This window comes from Grammomys surdaster, unplaced genomic scaffold (assembly GCF_004785775.1).
Source record: "Grammomys surdaster isolate TR1022 unplaced genomic scaffold, NIH_TR_1.0 269, whole genome shotgun sequence".
In the NCBI taxonomy this organism is placed as follows: domain Eukaryota; kingdom Metazoa; phylum Chordata; class Mammalia; order Rodentia; family Muridae; genus Grammomys; species Grammomys surdaster.
Window position 1 is genome coordinate 78546 of NW_021604710.1, and position 12904 is coordinate 91449.

Sequence of the window (12904 nt, forward strand, 5' to 3'; positions counted from 1 at the left end):
TCTATGTCTTTTGTTTCACTCTGTTTCTCTCTCTCTCTCTGTCAGTAGTGTCTCTCTCTCTCTCTCTCTCTCTCCCTTCTTTCCTCTCTCCCTCTTGCCCCCCTTCTCGTGTGTGTGTGTGTGTGTGTGTGTGTGTGTGTGTGTGTGTGTGTGTATTTGAATCAAATACCTTTCTGGCTCTGGTGGTAGACAGAGAAATCACATGTCAACTACAGTAGAACCTACAACCTGGTCTGATAGCTGCAGTAGAACTCTAAGGTAGGACTTATCTGGCCTGCCTTGACCCAGTCATGGACTGTAGGCTTCTAAGCTGTGTAGCCTTCTGTCTCTTGGGAGTAGGTGAGTAGTTGAATTCCTAGGCAAGGAGATATGATCCTGTTTGAGTCACTTGTGCATGCCTACTCTAAAATTTTACTGAATTCTTATTTTTTTTTCATAGGTCCTTTGGAGACAGCTGTTTTCCAGACTCCAAAGTATCATGTCACACAGGTGGGAAATGAAGTGTTTTTCAAGTGTGATCAAAATCTGGGGCACGACACTATGTACTGGTACAAGCAAGACTCTAAGCGATTGCTGAAGATTATGTTTAGCTACAATAATAAACAACCCATTATAAATGAAACGGTTCCAAGTCGATTCTCACCTCAGTCTTCAGATAAAGCTCATTTGAATCTTCACATCAAGTCTGTAATGTTGGATGACTCTGCTGTGTATCTCTGTGCCAGCAGCTAAGACACAGTTGTACACAGTCACTGTTTCCCTGTGCACAAACCCAGACAGCCAGGAAGCAGTCCAAGCCAAGTGCTAACCCACACCTGAGGCTCCATGCCCCCAGTGCTTTTGAAGCATCAGTAGTATTTCAGTCTGAAGTGCAGCCTCCTATGATAATACATGAGGTGAACAAGTTCTGTGTTTTATGCACAGATGAGTCTCACAGAATTTTACAGATTAGACAGAATGGCAGTTCACATCATAGTCACCCAAAGTAGCTAAGCTTTTTCTAACAATGGAAGACCTTGGAGATTCTAACTGCTGAGAGAAGACACTGCTTGTTAGTTTAGGCTGTGTGTGTGTTGCCTATAATATAAGGATTGAAGGCAGAGGGTTTCTACAAATATCAAGGAATATTGTTTTAAAAGACAGGCAAAGTAACTGATTCTATGCCTTCACAGAAAATTTAGATTATCACTGAGTTTTGTTTTAAGAAAAGGGTATCTAGAGAAGCATGAATGTCCATGGCCAGAGGAACACTGAAAAAGAAAAGATGAAGGAGAAATCGATTGAGTCAGGCTTGTACAGTCAGGACCTATTCTCATCAAAGAATACAATTTTATCACTATTCTGTTATCTTTCAACCTTCTTCAAAAACAGACAGCAGTGAATGCTGGAGGATAGCTTGTGAGACAGAAGGACTTTAGCTATAAATGTCCATGCACATTAATTGTTAATTGTTGAGCCTACTGATGTGACATAATACTGTTGGGAGGACTTCACAAACAGTCCTTGCACCCACAGATCTCCAGATCAAACGGGAATGTTAAGCACACACAATTGTCCTCTCAAAGGAATAGACATAAAACCTGTTCTTCTATTGAGAAATCTGGTAATTGGAGGCAATTAACAGCCTGATGATCTGCATTGTCTGCTAGGCTAGGTTATATCAAACTTCTACAACTAGGACTGGAGGTAGCTACTAATCTAAATGACCTTGACGTTACCTATATGACCAAGGGGCTCCCCCAATCACTCCCAATCAGGACCAGAGAACCTAATAGTCTAAATGACCATTACATTATCTGCATAGCCAGAGGCTTCCCCATGCTTCCATAACCAGGACCAGAAGTTGACCGAGACCAAGCTTCCTTAGGCTCTTAAGCTAATACAGGTAGCCTGTCTCTAGAACCCATCTTTCTGAAAGAAATGGCATGTACCCTGAGTTGAGTTTCATTGTCATTATACTTCCTGTGCACTTTTTTCCAGATTATACTGTGTTATATTTATTAATAATAAACCAACTGGCATCAGACTTCCTGAAGTTTGATCCAGTTTGGCAAAGTGAATCTGAATCAAGTTTTTATTTTCACTTCTTTGCAGGTAGCTTTTCTGCCTGCTGCCACCACCTGCAGGGTTCCCTCAACATATGATCAAATTTGTATTTTGGTACAGTATAATAGAGGTATGGTCTAGGTGGGTAAAACTCACATAGATGTTCTGAAAGACAAGACATAAAGCAGTTAATGTGCCCCGCTGTTAGTGATGCAGTGTGGGTGCTCTGAGTTACTTACCTTCTTATAGAAGTACAGTTTTATCCTAGTGTTTGAATGCATTTTGAAGGGTCAAGTTCAGCATTGTTCTCATTATTAGGCAGCCCTAGCATGTAGTTATTACTACCAGTAAACAGACTTTCCGTAGAAATCTAAGGGTACTTATTTATCAATGTCTCTCCCATGAACTGGGGTCTGAATGCCAGAGTCTTCCATCCCTACGTGTCTGCTGAAAACTCTTCTCAGCTCTCTAGCCTTCTAGATCATTCTTCACTCTGCCTTCAGATAGCTCATCCTCTGCACACACAAATTGAATAGTGTTCTCCCACACACACACAAATTTCTTTATTCAGACTCTTGGGTCTACTTTGCATTTCTCTGTGCCTCTAGTTGTATCTGTATTGGAATTTTTTTAACTTCAAGCACAGGGCATTATGGTAATTTTTCAATATAAGTGCAACAGTAAGTGAACGCTCCAATTTATTTAGGGATCATGGATCATTTTGACGTGTTTATTTGTATCCTTACATTTCCTTGACTAAAAACAAAAACTCAACACTTTCATAAAAATAAGTTGGAATAAAGATAATATCTGATGACTAAGTGGTAAAATGCATACATGTTTTATTCAAACGAATAGAAGTGACCATGGTTGGCCTCCCCAGTTAGTCTCGACTGGAAGAGCATGGAATATCATGATGAGGCTGGTCCCATTTCTAACATTTCAAAAATGGACAGAACTGGGGATATTTCATCCCAGCTTCTCTGGTTGTATAGATGAGAAATTGTATTATACATAGGAAATGATTGAGATGCTACAATACAAATGACATCCTTAAATATATTAGAATTTTATTTTATAGTTGTTACTTATGAATATTCTTAATTGTCCTGCTAATCTGTGGGTCAACTGGAATTTTGTTCCCTGCTCTTTATCATTGGTTGCTAAAGATGGAATAGACTAATTTCATCCATAAACTCTATATGAGCTGCATAGTTAATATCCATTTTACTCTGTGCTGTGTAAGAATACTGACACTCCCAATCTCCGCATAGCAGAAATCAGTAAGACTTAAATGTGTATAAATGGGTTACTTTGGCCACAGGGTGGAGCTGTAGTCTATTGATATATCTGAAGGTGGGCATAGGGAAGGTGAGCCACTGGAGAATGGGAAAGAAAGGAATCTCAGGCATCTAAACTCCTTATCCAGGAGTTTAGATCGCAAACATTCTAAACACTTTAATTGTAAACAACATAAACATTGGAAGACTAGGTTGTAAACATCTCAGAAAAACGCTGACATCAGTTTCTAATTGATTTCTCTTGGTCTAACATCAAATGATGTTTCTTTCAGCATCTTATGTATATTGTCTTTCGTCTATTCCTAGGCAAGCAAGCTCCATTCCTTAAACAACATGCGCACAGGCTGTCTTATCCATTGTATGTTCCCTTTAGTGTACTGACCAGTGTCTGGCTGCTAAATGACACTACAGTTACATACTTCAAATGATGTTCAGGCATTCAAAATCATCTAATCATCAAGCAGTGTCCACAAAGCTGAGTCATCAATCTGGGGCATGAAGTAACACTTTGAAGGTGCTATTTCTTGAAACTGAGAAGGGGAGGAAGGAGAGCTTTCGAAAAAGAAATGGACTATGTTAGAGGAGGTGGTGGGGGAGATCTTCAAGCTGAGAGTATAGCTACAAGAATGGGAATAACTTCTAGAACTATGCAAGAAGGTTAAACATTTTGGCATTTTTTAAACACTTATTTTTATCCTTCCTAGCCTAGTGAATTCAGTTGACAGTTAAAGAAGAAAAAGAAACATCTCTTGTTACTAGAGAAGCCAAGAGAGTTAGTGACTTCACAGATGAAACCACCAATCAGGGCCATGAAGAATAGAGCTAATTCTCATCTGGGGTTTCATAGCTACCAATACCCATTTGGAGCCTGATTCACCATGAGCTGCAGGCTTCTCCTCTATGTTTCCCTATGTCTTGTGGAAATAGGTGAGTCTCAGATTCAACAAGCTCCAACTTTCTTTTTGCTGAAGCTACCACCTTTTTCCTGTTCTGTGTTTGAATTTTGTCCTTCTCTCCTTCCAGCACCCATGAACACTAAAATTACTCAGACACCAAGATATCTAGTCATGGGAAGAGCAAATAAGACTTTGGAATGTGAACAAGATCTGGGACATAATGCTATGTACTGGTACAAGCAGAGCACTAAGAAGCCCCCAGAGCTCATGTTTTCCTACAGTGTTAAACAATTGGTTCACAACGAGACCGTGCCCAGTCATTTCTTACCTGAATGCCCAGACAGCTCCAAGCTGCTACTACACGTATCTTCCCTGAAGCCAGAAGACTCAGCTGTATATTTCTGTGCCAGCAGCCAAGACACAGCCCTGCAGACCCATTGGCTCTCTGTACACAAACCTACAAGTTCAGGAAACTGTGGGGCAACTGAGGGCTACATTGAAGATTTCATGTAGAAACCAAAACAGATGTTGCAAACTATAACACTACCTTTCAACTCAAGCCATGCTGCATCTCCATATGCCATGCTCTTACTTAGAAGGAGTGTTCCCTTACTTGTACATGACTCTGCTGTCAACTGATGTAAAGATAAATACTTGTGGGTATCAGTTCTTAAATGACGTTTATAATTGTGAGAGAAAATAAACCAACTAGAAAGTGAATTATTTAAACTGATAATTTACAAAAAACCCCTGCTACAGAGTTAGATTCAGTACAGGGCTAGAAAGTGAGACATTTTGTTGAGAGAGGCATCCTATTCCACATACTTTAGGTCCTGATATCCCAAACCTCTTCTCCAGTACTGTTGCCACCAGATCATAGCAGCACTAAATCTTGAGGAGTCAAAGACTGAGCTGGGCTTGTGGTAAGTGCCAAGGCACTGCTCAGGGGTTTGGAGAACAACTTAGGGGCCTTCACACCGGTGAGAAAAGGCATATGATGAGGCTGAAGCTGGGTTTCCCTGACTCCCATGTGTCCAGTAGCTCCTGGAAACCATGACAAAGGGAGCGAGCATACTGAGGACAATGAGCCAGGGGCCATTGAGATGGGAATTCCAGCTTAGCTCAGCAATGGCTCCACGTCTGGGATTACAGAGTGTGCAGGTGGCACAGAGCTTTGTAGGCAAAGGCTTTATCTATGCTCCCCAAGGTGGTTCTTGATGAGAGAGACTGTGTTTGGTTCCAAACTGTTTATTGACTGTTCATTGTGGAAAATGAGTGTATATTACCTCCTCAGGGTGGACCTAAGATTAAATGATTTTTACAGGAAGGAATGTCCAGGAAGAGAAGCTTATTGGCTAAACCCTCAGGGCTTTTAGGTATTTCATTAGCATGAAGAACTTTGTTCTGGCCTACATGACCATTGGTCACATCTTTGTGGGGCTTTTGGTCATTTGATTCTGGGGCAGGAATCTTGGTAGGGAGCAAGGAGATGCCTATCCTCCTCAGATGGTACAGTACATGGTATAATGCACACTGAATACTTAAGGATACTCATAGGGCTACCCTGGAGCATACTGTGCTCATGATGACTCTCTGGTTCCTATTCTTATGAGATCATCATGGAATCTCCGAGTGCAGCACAGACTGTGTCATTACGGACTTCTCTTCCAATTTGTTAGAAACCAAAGCCCCAGCTTTGAGCTTTCCTCAAATACATCTCTAATAAGGACACATCTCCTAAGAGTGCCAAGCATTCAAACATATGAATCTATGGGGGCCAACCCTATTCAAACCACCACACCCAGTCTAGTCACCTGCCAGCTAATAAAAACTTTGTATTGGCTTAAGTCTGTATCTTAGCAGTCTTCTCTAATCAATGCCCCACAACAGTTCTTTCATAAACATTACCCAGATTGTGGTATGGATATAGATAATCTGCTGAACTTCATGTAAGCACATAAATTCACTGTACACACATGATCTTAAGAGGAATAGTTACTACTCGTCAGTGAAGGGGATTTAACAGGACCTTTGTCACCAGTAGTTCACTGTGGAATCATCTGTTGACTGCAGTGGTTACCGGGTTAGCTAATTGGCTTTACCTGAAGGAAAATATTCTGCTTTTATGCTTATCAAATAAAGTAGCTTTGCAACTTAAAGCAAAGCACATATTGTCCATTAAGTTAGACTCCTAAATTAGAATTTTCCAAGTGAAGGAAGTTTCCTGCTTGAGCAAGGTGGACTTCCATGTTAGGCTGTAATCCTCCCTCAGACCTTGAGATGCTCGTGTCTGTATACATTCTACAATAAGCAAGTATTAAATGTTTAACTGGCATGTCTAGCCTGGCCTTGGTTGGGATAGTGACTTGGGTCCTGCCCCTGGAACAGGGCCAGCAGGTGTGGATTTCCACAAGTGTCAATGGCTGCTGTGGGCATGAAGCTTGTTTGTATAATGTACAGATTTTCACATTCCTCTAAGGAATGTCCTCCCTGTTAATGTTAATGACTCAATAATCAGAGACAACATGAGTCCTTGAGGCAAAGGTGTGGCTAATGTCTCAGCGAAATGGTAAATGATGGGCACTTCAGATCATCCCTTAAGGCAGTAGAAAAGAACTCTAAGAACATGGGTTCAAAACTATGTTGTTTCTCAAAAATAATGCTGCATTATGAATTATGAGAGGCTTCATGAATCTAAAGAAAAAGGCAATCATGTTAATGAGCCAGCTTGTCAGAAAGATACAAAGCAGGGAGATACAAAGGCAGGCAGACTCCTGAGTTCAAGTTCAGCCTGGGACACAGCAAATCCAAGCCCAGGTGTGGTGGAAATGGTAATTTCAGGATAGAGTCCCACCCAGTTTGTTTATTATCTGTGCGTAACAGAGGCAGGCAGATTTCTGAATTCTTTTGAAATGTTAAAAGAAAATATATGCTTGCTGTCTCCTAAGAATCAAGGGGCTGCTGGGTCACAGAATGCTGATTCATAAACAAAAGGAGTAAATGACTAGATTGATATGTAAAATAAAAGACTGGGCTTCTGATCTGCAAAGAGATGAGCTACCCAGAGAATTTTGTAGAATGACAAGAGAAAACTGTTTGGAGAACAGTCTCAAGCTGAACAGAACTGTCTGGAGATCTTGAGAGAAAGCAGACCAGAGAGAAAGCAGTCTGGAAAGCTCTCTCAAGCTGAGCATAAGCCTCCAGCTTCTACCCACAATTTGACTTCGAGTTATTTCTTTTTACTGTTTCCAGGCACCCCTTCCTCCGAATCCCTCTCCAAGCTGAAGGTGGTCCTTGGCATTCACCACTCAGTGTCTCTATAAATATGTAGGGGACCTTAGTGATGAATATATTTTGGAAGTTTCTCTATGGTACACATCTGCCCAAATATATCTACACATAGAGTGGGTAGATACTGGATATATTTTACTTTTTGCCATTTCATTTAACTTGTAAGTCTTATTTTATAGCTATATTACACAAAGCTGGTTGTATCTTTTTATATTATACCTTTTTTTTATGAAGTTGACTTCTTACTTAGTGAATAGACATAGTCATTCTTCACCATGATGGCCATACTTGATTAGAGCTAAAAGCAAATGTTTGGCCTCTAGGATTATATATATTCCAAAAGGCAGTTGGAGAAAGTAATTCTTGCAGAATTTTTATTTTATGTTGTGGTATAAGAATCTTCTTTACATACAAAAATTTCTATGAAAGTATATGGAAATGTATGGAGATTAAAAAACAAAACAGACAAAAACAAATAGTGCTGCCATAAGACCTAGCCATGGCCAGTCCTAAGTATTTATTCAATGATTCTTAAGTCAACATATCACAAAGGTACTTGGGTTTCAATATTTATGGCAGCAGTGTTAACAACAGATACATTGTAGAACCAATCTAATTGTCCATCAACAGGAGAATGGATAAAGAATTTGTGATATAGAGGATAGATAGTAAGCTGTCTCATCAGGTAAAAGTGTTTGCTGATAAGCTTGAAGATAAGACTTCTTTCCCTGGGACCTCCATGATGGAAGGAAAACCTGACTCCTACAAGTCATTCTCTGATGTCCACAGGCATGAAGCAGCATGTAATGTGCCACTTCCCACAAATTAATTAAATATTTAGAAATGTGTTGTACACACAAAATGAATATATTTTTTTTAGCCACAAAGAAGAACAGAGTTGTCATTTACAAGACAATAGGTGCAACTGGAGATAATTATATCAGGTAAAAATTTGATGGATTAGAGACATTGTAGGAAGACAAGAATTGAATATTTTCTTATTTGTAGTTCTTAGATTTTATCAGTAATTATATAAAATGATGTATGTGTATATGAAGTAAAAGTAGAATTGAAGCTATCTAGGGAAACAAAAGAATAATACAAGAGGGGGGATGAGAAAGAGAGGATAAGAAAATATGAAAAGAAATATGCTCATCATACAACATATACATATCTGACAAAACTGAAAATATAAGACAAAAACAACATTTTAAAATATTGGTTCTCAAAGAACCAATTCTGGAGTACAATTTCTAGTCATATTTTTCTGTTAGATTTATTGCTATACTGTTAGAAATGTTAGAACAGAGAAACATAATATTATGAAGACATAATTTGTGTAATTATAAATAAATAAAACCAAATAAGGTGTGATTAGTGTTATTTGCATAAGATGCCTAAAGATCAAAGTGTCCCAAGTGATCCTGGGTGAGCTCTCCCCAATTGCATGACAGCGCTAGGATGTTGCAGTTAGAAATGCTCCTTACTGAGCATGAGAAACAGAAAGAACAACAATTCATTTCTGATGTATGAACCCTGTCTTCTATAAATCTCTCTTCTCTAGCTTTAGTTATTTGTAAAGGAGACTATCCATTGAGGATTCTGATTCAATTCATCTTATCATTTCATTTTTACTATTGTATTGGAATGACGTTTCACCTACTGCTACCAGCCTCAGGCTTCTGCTATCAGTTTCAGTGCTTTTCCAATTGTTTATTTCCCATTTGGATTTATCTCAACCTCTAAAACTTCTTACTGAATTTCCAGATGAATATCTTCCCCTGGGTATGCTATGGACACACAGAAACTCAAATGTGAAAAAATGAAATTAGTCCATACTACACAAGACCCACTGAAGACAACCCTTGCTTATACTATATAATTTTCCTCTTCATTTGATAAATATTTTCAATAACTGGCTGAATAACAAGCAATTAAAAAGATAGTTGGGAATCATAACTCAAGCACTCAGTGAGTCAAGTTACAGAAATCAATAACAAGTCTTCATAATTTGTGTTACAGCTTCTAATTGGTACCCTTGTTTGAAGGAAGCAAATAACCATTTACTTTTCAAGAAACTTCTACAGGTTTATAAAAATTCTCCAAGAGAATTACTCATATTTCAAAAATTTAAGGAAAAGCAGTATTTTTCTGGCTAATTCAGGTCTTTATTGGACCCTTAGAACAGCTTATTTAAAGAGCTTTGATGAATTCATATTTTTTTTCCCATCCATGAGACATTATTCTTAATAACTATCTGTAAGTCCCTGTGACTGTACACTGTACAAGTTCATTTTAAGTAAGAATTTTGTCAAAGTTTGGCCACAGAAATTTTATCCTACGTAGAGCTGATCTCCAGAGGGCTGTGGGGCATCAGGGTTGGGGATCTTAAATTCATAAAGAACCTGTTTTTAAAAAAACATTTTATATCATCTGATCCACGACTGCAGGCACTAGTGCAGCTAAATCTTGAAGTTTTCTTTTTTAAGATTCCTGAATTCAAGGTCAGCCTAGGACACAGAGAGTCCAGGTCCAGGTGTGGTAGAAATAGTAATTTCAGGGCAGAGTCCTACCCGGTCATCTTATTATCTGTACTTCATAGAGGTATTGTACTATATAAGAATTCAGATCTCTGAATTCTTTTGCAATGGTAACAGAAAATGTGTGCTTGAGTCTCCTAAGATTCAAGGGACTGGGTCACAGAATGCTGATTCATAATTAAAAGGAGTAAATGGCTAGATTGTTATGCAAAATAAGTCTGGCCTTACGTAAATAGTATGTAAAAAATAGAAAACTTATTTGAGCTTTGAGTAGAATAGTTATTTAGTCACAAGATTTTACAATTAAAAGTAACTTCCTTTAATTGTGGAGAATAATGATTTCTCTAATTCAATAAAAAATAAAAATTAGTAGCAAAAGAAAATAGAATCCCACCATATATTCACATTCTGTAATAAAGATGGAGGGAAGGGAGATCTGGGGAGAGGATAGGTGGGGAGGAGTTGGGAGGAGTGGATGGAGGGAAAACTGTGGTCAGGGTATATTGTATAAGAAAATAACCTACTTTCAGTTTAAAACAGAAAAATTTAAAAATTCAAACATTATGCTTAATATGGCTATTTAGAAAAAAGAAACTCTACAAGGAGTGTTGGCAAGTGTCTAGAGAAATTATATTTTTGTGTGTATATGCTGGTGGGTGATTAAAAGAGTTCAACCACTCACGGCGGGGAAAGAATATGGAAGTTCCTCAAAACCCTAAGCATAAAATTATTGTCTAGTCCATCAGCTCAACTTTTGGATATACGTATGCAAAGGAGTGAGTGCTAGTCTAGAAGAGATACTAGGACAACAGTGTGCTTCAACAAGACAACTGAAAGGTAGGAGCAGTGTTGGTCCACAGGAACATGGATAAATCATTACACACACGCACACACACACACACACACACACACACACAAATTTACACACTATTGAGGAACCCTAAGGGCTTTTTCCAGTTCCATATCCTCACAGTTTCCCCTTCCTGCCTGGGGACAAGGCTAGGCCAAGTTCCATTCTCCACCCACCCAGGAACTTTCTTGAGTAAAAAATTCTCAGATTGTACTGACTGATAGTCACCCGATCCTCTGGAAAGTCCCAGGTAGAGTTCAAAAGATGTCATGCTTGCTAGCCAATAGATTTAAAGGTCAATATGCTTAGCCAATAAGTTTGAACTGTAACCTTGCTGAAGAAACCTGTACCCCTAAAAAGTATAAAAACTGCTTGTAATAGCCACTTGGGGTCACCTTCTAGGCACTCGCCTTTAGGGACTAATTGAAGATTGACCCCAACGCCCTGGAAAATAAACCTCTTGCTTTTGCATCACTCTCCATTTCAGTGTCTCACTTGAGGGTGTCTCAAAGTACCACTGACCGAGGGTCGGGTTCTTACAATACATGCACACACACACACACACACACACACACACTAGAATATTATCTACCCTGAGAAAAATAAGCTTAAGATACAGACGGGGTACAGGTGAATCTTGAAGATACTGTGTCATATGAAGGTAGCCAGGAAAAATAAAAAAGACAAACATTGTATGACTGTGACTCCAAATAGAAAGCTAACATCTTGATTAATCGTAGCAGAGAGAATGGGCAGTTTATGTTCAATGAGTATAAAGTTTCCCTTTGGGAACATGAAGACATGGGAAAGATGAATGATTATGATAGATGTACAACAGTCTGGATGTTTTTAATGCACCTGGACTGTATACTTAAAAGTGGTTAAAATTATCTACCAGGAAAATAGTTTCAATGGTGAATTCTATGTATCTCTTTATCACAACAACTAAAAGATATTTTATTATTATAGTTTCATAATGTTATGTAATTTATGTGAAAATCTCATTGTAAAAATTAAAAAAAAATAGTTGACCAATCATTTAGAAAGACAGTATCAATCACTAAAGATGAGTTCCAGTCCAGAGGGGATTGATGTGGTGTGAATTTTCATGAAGGGATTTGAACAATTGTCTACTAGCCCAGAGATAGCAGAGATAACAGACCAAGGAAATGCCCCACTCATGGTGTACTTGATGAATCAATGCTTCTTACAGAAGCATATGTGAAGAGTTGCAGGAGCATTACTGATACAAAGACAATGGCACCATCTAAAAGCCTACTATAGAGTGGATGACCACACATAAAAGCCTAGGGTTTCCATTACTGTGAATAGACACCATGACCAAAACAACTCTTATAAAAGGGCAACATTTAATTAGGGTGGCTTACAGGTTCAGAGGTTCAATCCATTATCATCAGAAAATGATGACAGAAAAGATAGCAGTGTCCAGGCAGACCCAGCCCTGGAGGAGCTGAGTTCTACATTTTTTTTTTTGTGAAGACAAACAGGAGAAAATTGACTCCTAACACAACTAGGAAGAGGGTCTCAAAGCCTTCTCCTTCAGAAACACACTTCTTCCCACAAAGTCACACCTTATAATAGCGCCAGTGTCCGGGCCAAGAATACTCAACAAATACAAAGCTGTATAGCTGGATGGCTCTGCCAACCCAAAGAGTTTCTTCTCTCTGATCATCAGTAATTCCTTAAACCGGGACAGGGCCTTGGGAATCTTCAAACTTTCAGAGTTTCCTGTATTTTATAAATATCTTTAGCTTCCAGAGCAGCATGAGCCTCCCTTTTCCCTGCAGGTGGGAATGAATATTTCTACTCAGAGGAAAAAGCTACACAATTGGTTAACTATCACACACACACACACTCTCTCTCTCTCTCTCCCTCCCTCTCCCTCCCTCTCCCTCTCCATCTCTCTCTCTCTAAGAGGGAGAGGGAGGGAGGGAGGGAGAGGGAGGGAGAGAGAGAGAG

At 39.0% G+C, this 12904-nt stretch overlaps 2 long non-coding RNA genes and 1 gene segment (V, D, J or C); all 3 read left to right on the forward strand.

The window, feature by feature from the left end:
* The window catches only part of LOC114628506, a 392361-nt gene that overhangs the window by 12121 nt on the left and 367336 nt on the right, over positions 1-12904 (forward strand).
* On the forward strand, positions 200-622 carry LOC114628517. The gene is made up of 2 exons (XR_003712481.1): positions 200-258; positions 440-622. It is a non-coding gene; the product is annotated as an uncharacterized LOC114628517 (long non-coding RNA).
* Positions 3816-4656, forward strand: LOC114628516. The gene is made up of 3 exons (XR_003712480.1): positions 3816-3861; positions 4052-4274; positions 4371-4656. It is a non-coding gene; the product is annotated as an uncharacterized LOC114628516 (long non-coding RNA).